The following is a 12,072-nucleotide window of genomic DNA, read 5'->3' as shown; positions in this document are numbered from 1 at the left end:
GATTCCCAAATCAAGCACCTTTTCCAGCTCTGTGCTTCACAGGTCAAAGAACATCAAAGCTGTGTGATTGCATCCAAACCCATTTGGACAATTTTGTTGTTACCATACAGCGGGGTGCAGCGGTAAGGCTGTACATAAACAAGCTGTCTTGTTTGTTACCCGGAGAGAGAACTAATTTCCGACTGGCCAATGTGTCTGTGTGCACGTTGTTCTTGAGCTTCTTCCACCTGGTTTGTTTGATTTGCGAGTGAATCTCTTCCAGTCCATTAGAGAGTCGCTGGGAGGGCGCCACTGCCCGCTGACCTCTCTCTGCAAAGTTTGCACTAAATCACATCTCTGTAAAATACCATATAATACCCATGGCCAGATGATGAGTCAGTGTGTACTGTATGGCACAGAGCTGCTGTAACACTGTTGAAATAAACCTCTGTTTTCATTATGATACACTTCTACATAATTTGCATGTGATTAAACTGGATTTTCATTCACCACAACCAACAAAACCCTGGAGCTCATTGTTAATCCCATAACCAAAAATATATGCACTTCGCATATGATTTCTGATGCAGCTATAGCCGAAGTGCACCTTTTTAATGCAAGTTCACAGTTCTGTAGAGGCAGTTAATCACATCTATTCTGTATATGTATTATTTTACCTCATCCCTATGGAAACAGAGCAAAAATGATTAGAGTATCGGTAAGTGTCCCCTATAGCTATAGCTCTCCTTCTTGGTGAAATTGCATTATGACATGGCCAAACAAGTGATGAGGCACACACATGAGGGGAAAGTGTATTCTTGCTTGGTTCTCATGTATTATGCATAAAGGCAAATGTTTTTTTTTCCTCCTATTTTGTCAGTCTCAACTCATAAGTCTTCTTCAGAAAACAAGAACAATACAGAATACAGCCAGAGTTTCTCCTGGTTTCATCACTTTTTCCTGTGGCAGTTTGTGTCTACACATTTGTCAAGGGAGCAAAATGTATCCACAAATGTTACTGTGGATCCACTGAATCAAAGATTTACCTTCAGCTCTTATTTCAGCAGCAACACAAGTGCTCGCCAAAGATAAATGACTGCTTAGACTAGCGTTAAGGTAGAAAATGAACTATGTGGTCAGCTATCTGACTGTCGTATGCTACCATTGCTTTACAGATGTCTATTCAGAGGTAGCATCAGGAAATGTTCCAGCATATCATTAGCCGAGAATTTGAAGCCATACCCTTGTGTGCAAATGTGTGATGTGCTGACTCTGTGAGGCACTAGCAAGTGCAACACCTCAGACTTAAATTGGATCTGTATAGATCGTCAGTGACAAACTCTGAAATGAGCAGTGTAGCTGAAGTCAATAGCATTGCCTCTACAGTTTTTAGAAATTAAACAAATTTATAACAGTAAATAATAAAATGCGTAAAAAACAACTATAGGCCATTTGGTTAAGTTAATTTTACTGAGTCATAGTCAGCTCTTTCTTTTTTCTGTTTGGCTGGACTACCTTCTGCAAGTCACATATTTACTCATTCCTATTGACACAGAATAAACACACACACACACACACACACACACGTAATTACTGGCTAATTCTGTTAACTTTGGCTAAGTCACTTTGGTATTTTTCAACCTCAACCTTATTTCCCCATATTTGTGTGTCTATGTGACTAATTGCAACAATATATATTTTTTTAAATGGTTCAGTATTGAGCTGAAGTCAGCAGCAGTGAAAGAGCTCTGTAACCTAGTCCTTGTGGGCAATTGCACCCCGTCAAAGTATGTGTACTAAAGTGCTTGTTTTTGGCACTGACAGGCTCAGCCCTACAGAGATAGAGCTTTTTCTTAAAGAGTAAGATCCTTTTTGTTTAAACCTGTAAGACTCATGGTTGTAAAATTACATCATCACTTAAAGCTCTGCCAAAAACACATCTGCAAATGATTTTTTTCCTTTGAAAGACCACATTTACATAGCCAATGGGTCCTATTGTTTAGCATTGCAATTGGATAGTAAATGTGTATAGGTCTGGCCATTAGGTCATGAACTCATATGACCTGCAAACTTTCCTGGAATAGCATCTTCTTGTTTAATCGGACTGGGTATATCAACATTAAAGTGAGTAAAATCACTGAAATATATGTTTTTGTGATTGTTAGAAAGTCCATTTTATGTAAATACTAAGTTATGATGGAATGCATGTATGAAATTAGATTTTCAGCTTGTTATGTCTTTGTTGTAATATTACAACATTGGGTGAGAATGGAAGTGAAAATAGCATGGGCACACTACATTGAGACTCAAATGTTCTCATACAAGATAAATACTTACAGAAATATAATGTATTTGATGATTCACAGTTTCATACATGTGTAATTTGTTTAATTGTTAATGTGTTATTTGTAATTTTCAGTTTTATTTGTTGGCTTTGTTTGTTTGCTTGCCCAAATATCAGCTTGTTTCGCAAGGCAGACACAGTTTGTGGAGTGATTTGAATGATAGTTGTTCAAGGACAGGTGCAAATGTTCTGAAATGTGGGGGGTTTCATGTATGGTACATTGTTCAGGGACAGGTGTGAATGTTCTTGAATGTGGGGATATAATGGTGCATTTCATTTGACATGGGAAGTCCGAATTTACAAGTTTAAAGTCGGAAATTTCAAAGGGAATGCCCCCTTAAGTTGGATTTCTGACTTGGGAAGTCGGGAGAACCGCACTACCCCGACTTTGTGATCCAAGATGGCTGCTTTGAGTATTGACAGTTAGTGAAAGCTGTAGTTTATATTGTTTATTAGCACTTCTGTGTACTTGTGTCTCATGTAAAGTTTTGTACACAAAGTGCCGTCCAACTGCTGTCTGTGGACGTGTTGCTACAGTATTTAGTATGAGTAAATATCCCACAATGCGTTTTTTTATTTATTTATTAAATCAACTGGAGCAACAATGGCTGACCTGGCTCGTTGTAAACAATGGCCGGCCAAGCGAGGTTTTCCGATTTGTTAACTGGAACACTGTCAACTTGGGTGTGACGTCATTCCCAGTTCCGACTTCCGAGGTAAATGAACGCACTATGTGAGGTCTGGGGGTTTGCATATTCCTTGTAGATATGTAAAGTAGAGAGCACATAAGGTTAGCCTGACAGTATTGTATGACCAAAAACAGTCTCTATATTACTCTCAAAGCCACCAGACTCCATTGATACAAACTGCAATTTTACCTCACAGGACGCGGAAGTTGCTGGTCTACTGTTGCCCCGGTTGGTTAGTTAGTTTGTGTTATTGTGTGACTTTGTTGTTTTTGTTTGTTTGTGCTGTTGTGCGATTTTGGTGTTTTAAAGGATTAAAAAGACTAAAATCACACAAAAACACAAACTAATTGATCGAGGCAGCGGAAGACCAGAGAGGTAAAATCATCATGACAAGAGCGATTGAGTGACTGTTTCTGGATCTTACATAGGATCTTTCTAGGGCTGAATGATTTTGGAAAATAGTCTAATTGCTTTTTTTTTAAACCAATCTTACGATTTAATATGCTGTTCATTTTTAAACTTTTTACCTTCTGTATTATTCAAAATGGACAAGCATTAAATCAGTGTATAGCATGACCAACACAATATTAGATACAGGCCTGTGTTATGATGAAATTAGGTGATGCATGAATTGCATGAATTATTATAAGCAATGGTGGAGTAGTAGTATCAAATTTTAATAATATGATCATTTTAGTCAAGTCATGGCATTAATGATATATCATCATCAGGTCGGCCTACCTACAGACCACAAGAAAAACTAAGTGCGTTATACAGTAAGCGCTCAATACAAAACCCACAGTTCAACCAAAAGTTGGCCAACGAAAATGAAACCAAGTTGATGCTTCGTCTGCAGACTGTTTTAATCTTGGGTGTCATGTGACCAGAGTGTAATCGCAGCCTTTGCGAGTAGAAAATCTGGTTTTATCACATTGAGATAATATTGCAAATGCAATTAATCGTTCAGCTCTAGATCTTACGCTCTGTAGGGGTCCTTTCCATAATGTTGTCAGACACGTATAATAACAATCTGAGCCTGTTTGTCACAGACAAAAACACAGGAAAATAAGTTCCAAAAATACCAAAATTAACCTTTAATACTCTGCACCTGCAAGTTACTTTAGTTTTATGAGATGCTTGTTTGTTGCTCAAACTTACCCGTCAAGGTCAAACCACCTGTGAAGTGTTTTGCATGGAAACTTTCCAGCAGCTAACTAACTTGAACATCATCTGAGCCTCTGTGGAGGAGGAGAGTTGGGGGAGAATACAGAAAACCAGAGAGAGGGAAGCAGAGAGAACGGCAGGCAGGAAGATTTCACTGCAGAGGATTGCATGTCCCTCGGCCTACACCAGAGCGATTGGTATTCACTGTGGCCAGGCGGCAGTGCCAGTGTGTGCTGCATCCCTCAGGAACATTAAGAATTGAAAAGTATCTTTCCTACTGTTCTTATCTATCAGCCTTCATTGCATAACGCACACTGTCGTGCCACTCCAGAAAAATAAATTGCCGTCATGGAAACAATATGCACCGGCAGATGCACTCGCTTCCTGGAAATGAAATGCCCCACAACCCACTGCTTCCAGGCGCAGGGGTCTAATAAAAAGAGGCTGCTGCTCCTGTTGATGTTTACCCAGGCTAATGTATTCTGGCCTGCTGTTTTTTTTTATCGCTTTCTCCGACAAAATATGAACATTCATGTAGAAAGAATAGACTTCCAGTCTCTTATCGGCATAATGTTTGGCTGAAGTGCTCTCACAATGAAAAATGTCCAATAGTTGAGAGCAGTCTTTTCGTTTTCTAAAAAATAAATTCAAACAAAAATCACCTGCTTTCACTCCCCTCCTGCAATGGAAAAAATAAAAAAAAATCAACTGCTTGGGGCAGCTACTTCACTTGCAAACGCAGTCACTGTTGCCCGGTGTGAGATAGAAAAAGCAAGACATTGATGGGTACCTTTCATGTATTATGAGCACTACAGCACCCCAGTGACTGCCCAGCGGATGTTCAAATACATACCACGAGTTCTCAATAAAGGCCCGGAGGACTCCAAAACATTCATTCAGAATAATACATCAAAATCTATGATGAATTCCCCGGGTAAGGCAGTGCATACACAGGCCGTTTCCATCCATCCCATCTACTTTGTTTGTGTGGCCTCTTGTTGCGTTTCCACGGCAACCCTGTCAAAAGCGCAAAAATAATTCACCGCTTACCCTCTATGTGGCCACCTGTTGTTACAGCCGCAACCCAACTGTTCATGCTATTCAGCTGAAAATGGGAGAGCGTGCTTTGCATGTAAGAGTGGGCATTGGATAATTTAACAGGTTTGTAAGCACTTATTTATTTAATAATTGGTGGTTAGGGCTTTTGTGCTCAACATTCACTTCACCATATAGCTGCATATTACACAAGCCCTTATTCAATACAGCTCTAACGCTGGCTGAAGCATGTGTGTGTAAGGCATGTGTAACTGAAATTAACTCCATTAAGGAAAATGCTCTATGGTTTTTCCATCACAGGCCATTACTGGACTCTTACCTGTGACCGCTGCCATCTGCACTCAACACAGCATGAATGCACACACTGTATACTGTTATACAAAAGGCCTTTTTTTACTATGTCTAAACTGTGCCCTGCTTTTCACCAAACTCATTTGCTCATTTGTATCCTAGTTGTTCATCTTCCTTTAACAATGTAATAAATGGCAGATTCCTGCATGTTTGTTGTTTAAAACCACACAGGCTTTGCACCTGTATCCCCAATTGCCTAGCAACTGCATCTAGTGCCATAATGATCCAGTGAACAATTAGCAGTGTACAAATAACAGCAATACAAGGTCACTTCAGTTGTTTTATAACAGACTCATTGTGGGTGTACAAACAATATCTCTTATGCACTGCTGCTGTTGAGTTGAGACTAAATCAATCAGGCTGCCACAGGGTGTCCAATCTTGTCTGAAAGCACATACAGCAAACTTGTCATTTTGTGTCCATTTCAGGCTGTGGTTTCTACGTAACTAGAAAAAGGACTCAGAGTTCATGCTTCATTACAGCTGACCTACAGGACATTTGTGTGATTACTGTCAGGCTCATTATTGGTAAGCGGGACAAAAACCTCAACAGTAGTTTAAGAAACAGTGTCCTCCTTACTCTAGGTAATAGTCCTCACTGTGTTTTCACAGGAACTACATTTTGACACAGTGTTGTGTGGATAATGCCATTCTTTTTTCCAATGCTGTGAGCACCATGAAGGAAATTCCATTCAGCGATATTATGTTAAGGTGAAGCCAGAGATGTCCATTTTAAAATCTCAGCAGAAATCCAAAACTAGCAGCATGGCTAGATTTCAGGCATAAGAGCTAACATGTTTTTGTAATTTGGATTAACCAACCCTCACATGCTACACATGGCATGAGTACCTTTCCACCCAACAGCAGGGTTTTGTTCAGTTCGTTATCTTGCTGAGAAGTTGAAAGTGTGTTGCCTGCAGCTCTTCATCTAACAGGTAAACTGTGGCTACGCCTTCATGTTTCATTACTTCCTTTCAGTTTTTAAAACTAATCTGCTGTTGCGGTCTGTGCTAACTGTGGTGACGAATACAATGCATACTAGAATTTAATGTGTATTGTAGTAGCAATAGGCAATAGGCTAAGAAAACCACAATCAAGAAAATGGCAATTGCTGAACTACTGCCGACCACATATAGTATCAAAAATGGGGTTTAATTTAATAAAGATTAAAAGTTTAACATGTGAAAAGTACATGAATCACTGAGCTGACATTCTAAAGAGTTGGTGTTTTCATGTCTTTCTACTTTTAAAGCTACAATTTGTTCTGTATGTTGGGGTAAAATACACATTATCCAACTATTTTCCAACACATCCTCATACCTAAATGACACATATGTCTGATGGAAAGCACAGCAACGTATATGACCGTTCCTCAAAATTTTCATCTTTGACTTTCTTTCACACAGGACTCAAACCTTAGTCTCCTGAGTGAAAGTCCTAAATTTAGTTGACCTATCCCTCCACCAAAAGACCCTCCTTACATGGACTTTGTCGCTCTTTATACTGTATCAACCTGACTTCGTCTGCAACTAGAGGTCAATAAAAAACACAAATATGAGTTGTAATAAGCTATATAATAATCAACCTACACAGCATGTTTTTCAGGTGAGGATGGGCTGCTACTTTCAGTGACATTGATGATGTTTTTAGGCATGTACCATTTGCTCTAGGCATGGTCAGTGACTGCCCGAGGTGTTTGTATCAACCAACAAGTCAGAACAACAACAAGGTGGAAACTGTGGACAGTGGAGATAGGCAGTAACAGAAGTAGGATCTGTCTGCTACCTCACTGCCTGTGGAGGTTTTACAGATGCTGGTTCCCTCAGTCTCAGGATACATGCTGTTTGAAGGTATACAGCTCATCAACTTTTCAGGGCATGAACTTGACCAACTGAGTGGGAAAGGAATAGGGCTACAAATACACTTACTGCTGCCACAAGGTGAAAAGTTGTGTAGTGTAACTTTAAATCTACAAAGTTATCTTTTTTTCTGCCCCATACAAAATTCTTCTTAGGGTTTTTTCCCTGAAAAGCCTTCTTTGATCTTACTGGAACATTACACAGATAATGAAAAGCCTGTGTTTTACTGCAAAGACATCCCCATTGTGAGTATGAAACACTCCCCCCCTGTAGACTTGAAAGGTTGCTGTCTAAAGTTTGTAGTTTGCTTCTTCAAAGAAAAAACAGGCTGTAGTTAGTTTTGATTCACAGCAGTCAGAAAGGATTGTAATCCTGATCAGTTTTCACAGAGAAAATTCTCCATCCATCTGTATTGCTCTGTATGTTCCAAATCATGTGTTTGCCAAAATATGTCTAAATACACTGCTTCCATCTTAATCCTCATAGACCATGCTTTCAATCTCTCAACTCCACTTCTTGTTCACAAAATGTGCCATGGCCAAGTGTACCACAAGATAAATAGACATTTACCAACATTTTATCAGGTCGTCATAACCAGCAATCTGGAGTCTGGTGATTTGAGTGACAAGCTAAAGGAGCCAATCAGTAAATGAAAGTAGGAATTTAAACCAACAAAAGTCAAATGAAGGTTCTCTGACTAGTGAGTGAGTGAGCTGGGAAAGAGAGATACTAACCGGTGGAAGAGTGCAAACCAAAGAATGGTTTTAGAATTGCTGCAAAAGGGTTGTGCCCGAGCGTGTCTAGACTGAAATATCCAAACCTCTTTTTGATGGATTGCCATGAAATTTCATACAAATATTCATTTTAAGATGAACATACTGATGATATATTAGCACCTAACATTTAGTTTCATGTTGTGTTTTTGGACGTCTAATTATTACTAACAATTTGTTGCCTTAAAATCCCTAGACTGGCTTAACTGGGTGAAGACAGTAAATTGCATTTGACCCTCTCATCTCCAAGAAATACAGTAAATAAAAGCATTGAAGCCAATGGGGTTTGTAAGCACTCATGCATACGCTAATGTCAATATGTGCAGGGAAAAAATGGTTAACAAGGTTTTTGTTCATGCGGAATGCCTCTTGCATTGGAGTCAATAGTGTATGTCAATTACTAGAGGCTAAAACTATCAATGCTGCATTTTCAATTTGTCATCTAAATATGCCAGACCTCATGACATTGTTCAAATTTACAGCATAGTCTTAATTAAAGGTATGCTGATTTGGTGGGATTAAAGCAAAAAAGCCTAATTTTGTGGCTTGATTATATTTTCGATTGACTATTTTAATAAGTAATAAAAGCGAGAGGCAAGACACCCAACCTCTGATAGCCCCAGACGACTGCTCAGTGTAGAACAGACTCAGTCGGTAGACTGTAGTGGGCAGCTTCCAGGTAAAATGTGTGAATGTGAATCACAGCCTGGCTGAAGAGCAGGAGTGTTACTGTCAGTGTCTATCTTCTGTGGTTAAATAAAAGGTCAAACAATGACAAAAAGTATTCTCTCTCTCTCTCTCTCTCTCTCTCTCTCAACCACTAGCTAAATTAACATGACAAAGTGTTTAATGGTGTACTATGATTAAGAAACAAGAACAATTATGTAAGTTTGCAATTTATAATTTATGCAACATACAAGTTTTTTAATACTCTAATGTCTCTTAGAAAAGCCGTCAGAAGTTATTCCTCTTGCCCCCCGTTTCTTTTATAGAACTAAAATATGTCCAACTAATAACCAGGTTTTGAAAATACAAGGCTCATGGGACTTTCTGTGAAAGAAGACAAGGTTGGAATTTTGCACTCTTTGTATTTTGTAGCAGAGAAGGAAATGCAGCCTTGGTTGCAAGTTACAGCACAGTAGGTCCTTGTTGAAAAATTAGCCATTCATTCTAAAAAAGAGAAAATGTCAAGTAAACTGAACTTATTCAGAATGCAAAGTTTCTTCAAAAAAGTATAAAATCAGTCACTAATTCCGATTTTCATCTCCAAAATATGTTGACAGTAGCATACTCAAAAGATAGTTGTACATATCCCAGCGTACAGGCAATCAGCAGACTGTTTTTGCTTGTTGCATGCTTACCATCCTCTAGTCTATCATGCTACTGATAATAATTACAAACAGTCATAATAATCAGTTCAGTAGTAGTTCCAATAGCTCAACCACTCCAATCAATACTGCTTAACGCTCCTCTGTAGATTCTTTTCACATTGCCTATCTGGATACAAAGCTTGACATTTCAATTCGAGCCAGACACTTCAGTTGCAGAGCAGACAATTACTGACAAGGAGAATCCACTGAAATAAGGATCATTCTGAAACAGCCACCACTGAACCAGTCTGTGATACTGAATGAATTCTCAGGTGCACCAAAACAGGCGCGGCAATCGATGGAGACGGACATGCTTAGTGGGCCGCAACTAATGAGCCCTGATCCAGAGGCTGGAAGATTGTCAGTGAGGCGGTCAGAGCAGGAGTCAGAGTTGACCAGATGAAGACGAACAACAGTTTGAGTTACAAAAGATACCACATTCACATGTAAACATGTACGTGTGCCTCATGTTTAGCCTCACTTTGATTTTGTTCTTCACCTCATAGACATTATAGTTGAAGTGAAGCATAATTAGCACAATCAGCCACAAGACAACATGTACTGCAAAACTGAAGTCACACTATCTAACGAAAACCCACAAACAGCTGAATAAAGTACTAATAAACCCCTCAACATGTGCTTTTATTGTTTTTATTCAGTATCATGAGAAATCAAGTGGAAACAGTACCAAAGCAGAATTGATTTTTCAATAAAGAAAAACATGCATTCTCTGCCCTTCATTTGTTTTTCCCCCTCTCTGTTGCCTTCTCTCCCTACCTTCTACCATGCTACCTGCCTCCATCTGAAAACAGCCTAGAGAAAATGCGCTCTTTTCTGACAATTGGGGAGCAGTTTCTCTTCTGTCAAGCTAATGTGGAAAGAAAGCTAGATGGCGTGTATCCTGCAAGGGTGTAGGAGAGATAGAGTAGATGCATTAGCCTCAGCGGGTGCATCAAATCTGAATAGAGAGACAGAGCCTTTCTTATAAGTATAATGTGTCCATCAATAAGTAGAGGTAATCTCACAATGTGAGGGCTTCTGAATGCATTAATCTCACTTGAAAACCACTCTGATTACTCTGCGAACATACATCAGCTGGAAGGCAATTAGCCTAGCTTAGCTAGGCTAACACTGGTAGCGGTCTTTTAGGGGGTTACATGCTGTAACTATTTCTTATGAACAGTTTGTTCATCTACCCATTACTTCTGCATCCAGCTACAATGGTGGTTGCCTGGCAAACTCCTTGTAACAATACCAATTAGTCACTGCTCCCAGCTGTTGTGAGCCAAGGTACAAGGTAGTTCATTTATCATTATACAAAGAAAGACCTTTCATGCTGCACACACAAACACAACAGCTAATTTAATGTGATATCTTCACATTAAAAAATTTGGGAAACAATCTTGACAATGTGAGCACCAAAGCAGCATTGATGGAAACACAGTCCTCCCCCTCTCATCTTGCCGGAGTCTTGCGCTGACAGCTTGGAACATAGACCACCCACCAAGTCAATTGATCCCAGATGTTGATGGGGCAGGTCTCTTTGGTAGCAGCCTCAAGTCCAAGCTGGGCCAACATGGCTATCCTGGTTATCTTTCCTCTACTCGGATTGATCTTGTGTTGCTGCAGTGGTGCTTGGTCCAGTTGATCTGGCTGGTGGATCGCCTAAGGTCCGTTGCTCTTTAATCCAAAACCCAGTCTTCCTTGTCCAATGACTGTATTTCTGTCATCAGTAATACGTGTGTCGAAAAATAAAGCCGGAAAAACAAAAGAGCAGCAAAGTTTAAAGGAGCTACCACCAGCTGCATCTATATGTACTGCTGGTTGCTGTAGGTGTAAGGTATACCCTTCAAGGTGTAATGGAAATTTGTCCTTTAGCAAGTCTTCTGAAATAAAGAATTCATTCCAGACATCTTTAGGGTTTTACTTTTTGCAAAGGGTCAGACAAACATACAGAGTGCAACCAGTCTGCAGAAAGTAAGACAAAGAGCCAGTGAAGAAACAAGTGACTTTATACTCTAAGGGTATTATGCAGCTGTCTTAGGGAGGAAGGGAGTAGGAACCAACTGTGCTGAGATGAAGGCCTATCAAGGACAATCAGATAAGAAACTCTCTAACGAGCTACTTTCTCATGGGAACTGCCTTCACCTGGCTGTACAGTACAAAAACTATCAAACACAACGAAACATTAAAATTCCATCACAAAGGTAAAGTTAAAGCAACAGTTTCATTTTGAGATTTCTGTTACTAAAATGGTTACCGTCTCAAACATAGGCTATTGGCAGAATGAAGAAGAAACTTCCATGCTAAAGAGCAATTTCTTGCCCTCTTGGATTGAAGAGGTAAATAATACTGTACCCACAAGAATGTACTTTCAGAAATCTAAGAGCTGCTTGTCATTGGGTTAGGGTGTGTGTGTGTGTGTGTGTGTGTGTGTGTGTGTGTGTGTGTGTGTGTGTGTGTGTGTGTGACTCTCCTCCTCTTCTCT

The 12,072-nt window shown here is 39.6% G+C and overlaps 1 protein-coding gene across 3 annotated transcripts in view; it reads right to left on the bottom strand.

The window, feature by feature from the left end:
* The window catches only part of LOC123961428 (dipeptidyl aminopeptidase-like protein 6), a 238,933-nt gene that overhangs the window by 97,382 nt on the left and 129,479 nt on the right, over nt 1-12,072 (bottom strand). The gene's annotated exons all lie outside the window — the stretch shown is intronic.

The sequence above is a fragment of the Micropterus dolomieu genome, linkage group LG01, assembly GCF_021292245.1.
Source record: "Micropterus dolomieu isolate WLL.071019.BEF.003 ecotype Adirondacks linkage group LG01, ASM2129224v1, whole genome shotgun sequence".
In the NCBI taxonomy this organism is placed as follows: Eukaryota; Metazoa; Chordata; class Actinopteri; order Centrarchiformes; family Centrarchidae; genus Micropterus; species Micropterus dolomieu.
The sequence above is the reverse complement of the archived record's forward strand: the minus strand, read 5'-3'. Positions and strand labels throughout refer to the sequence as shown.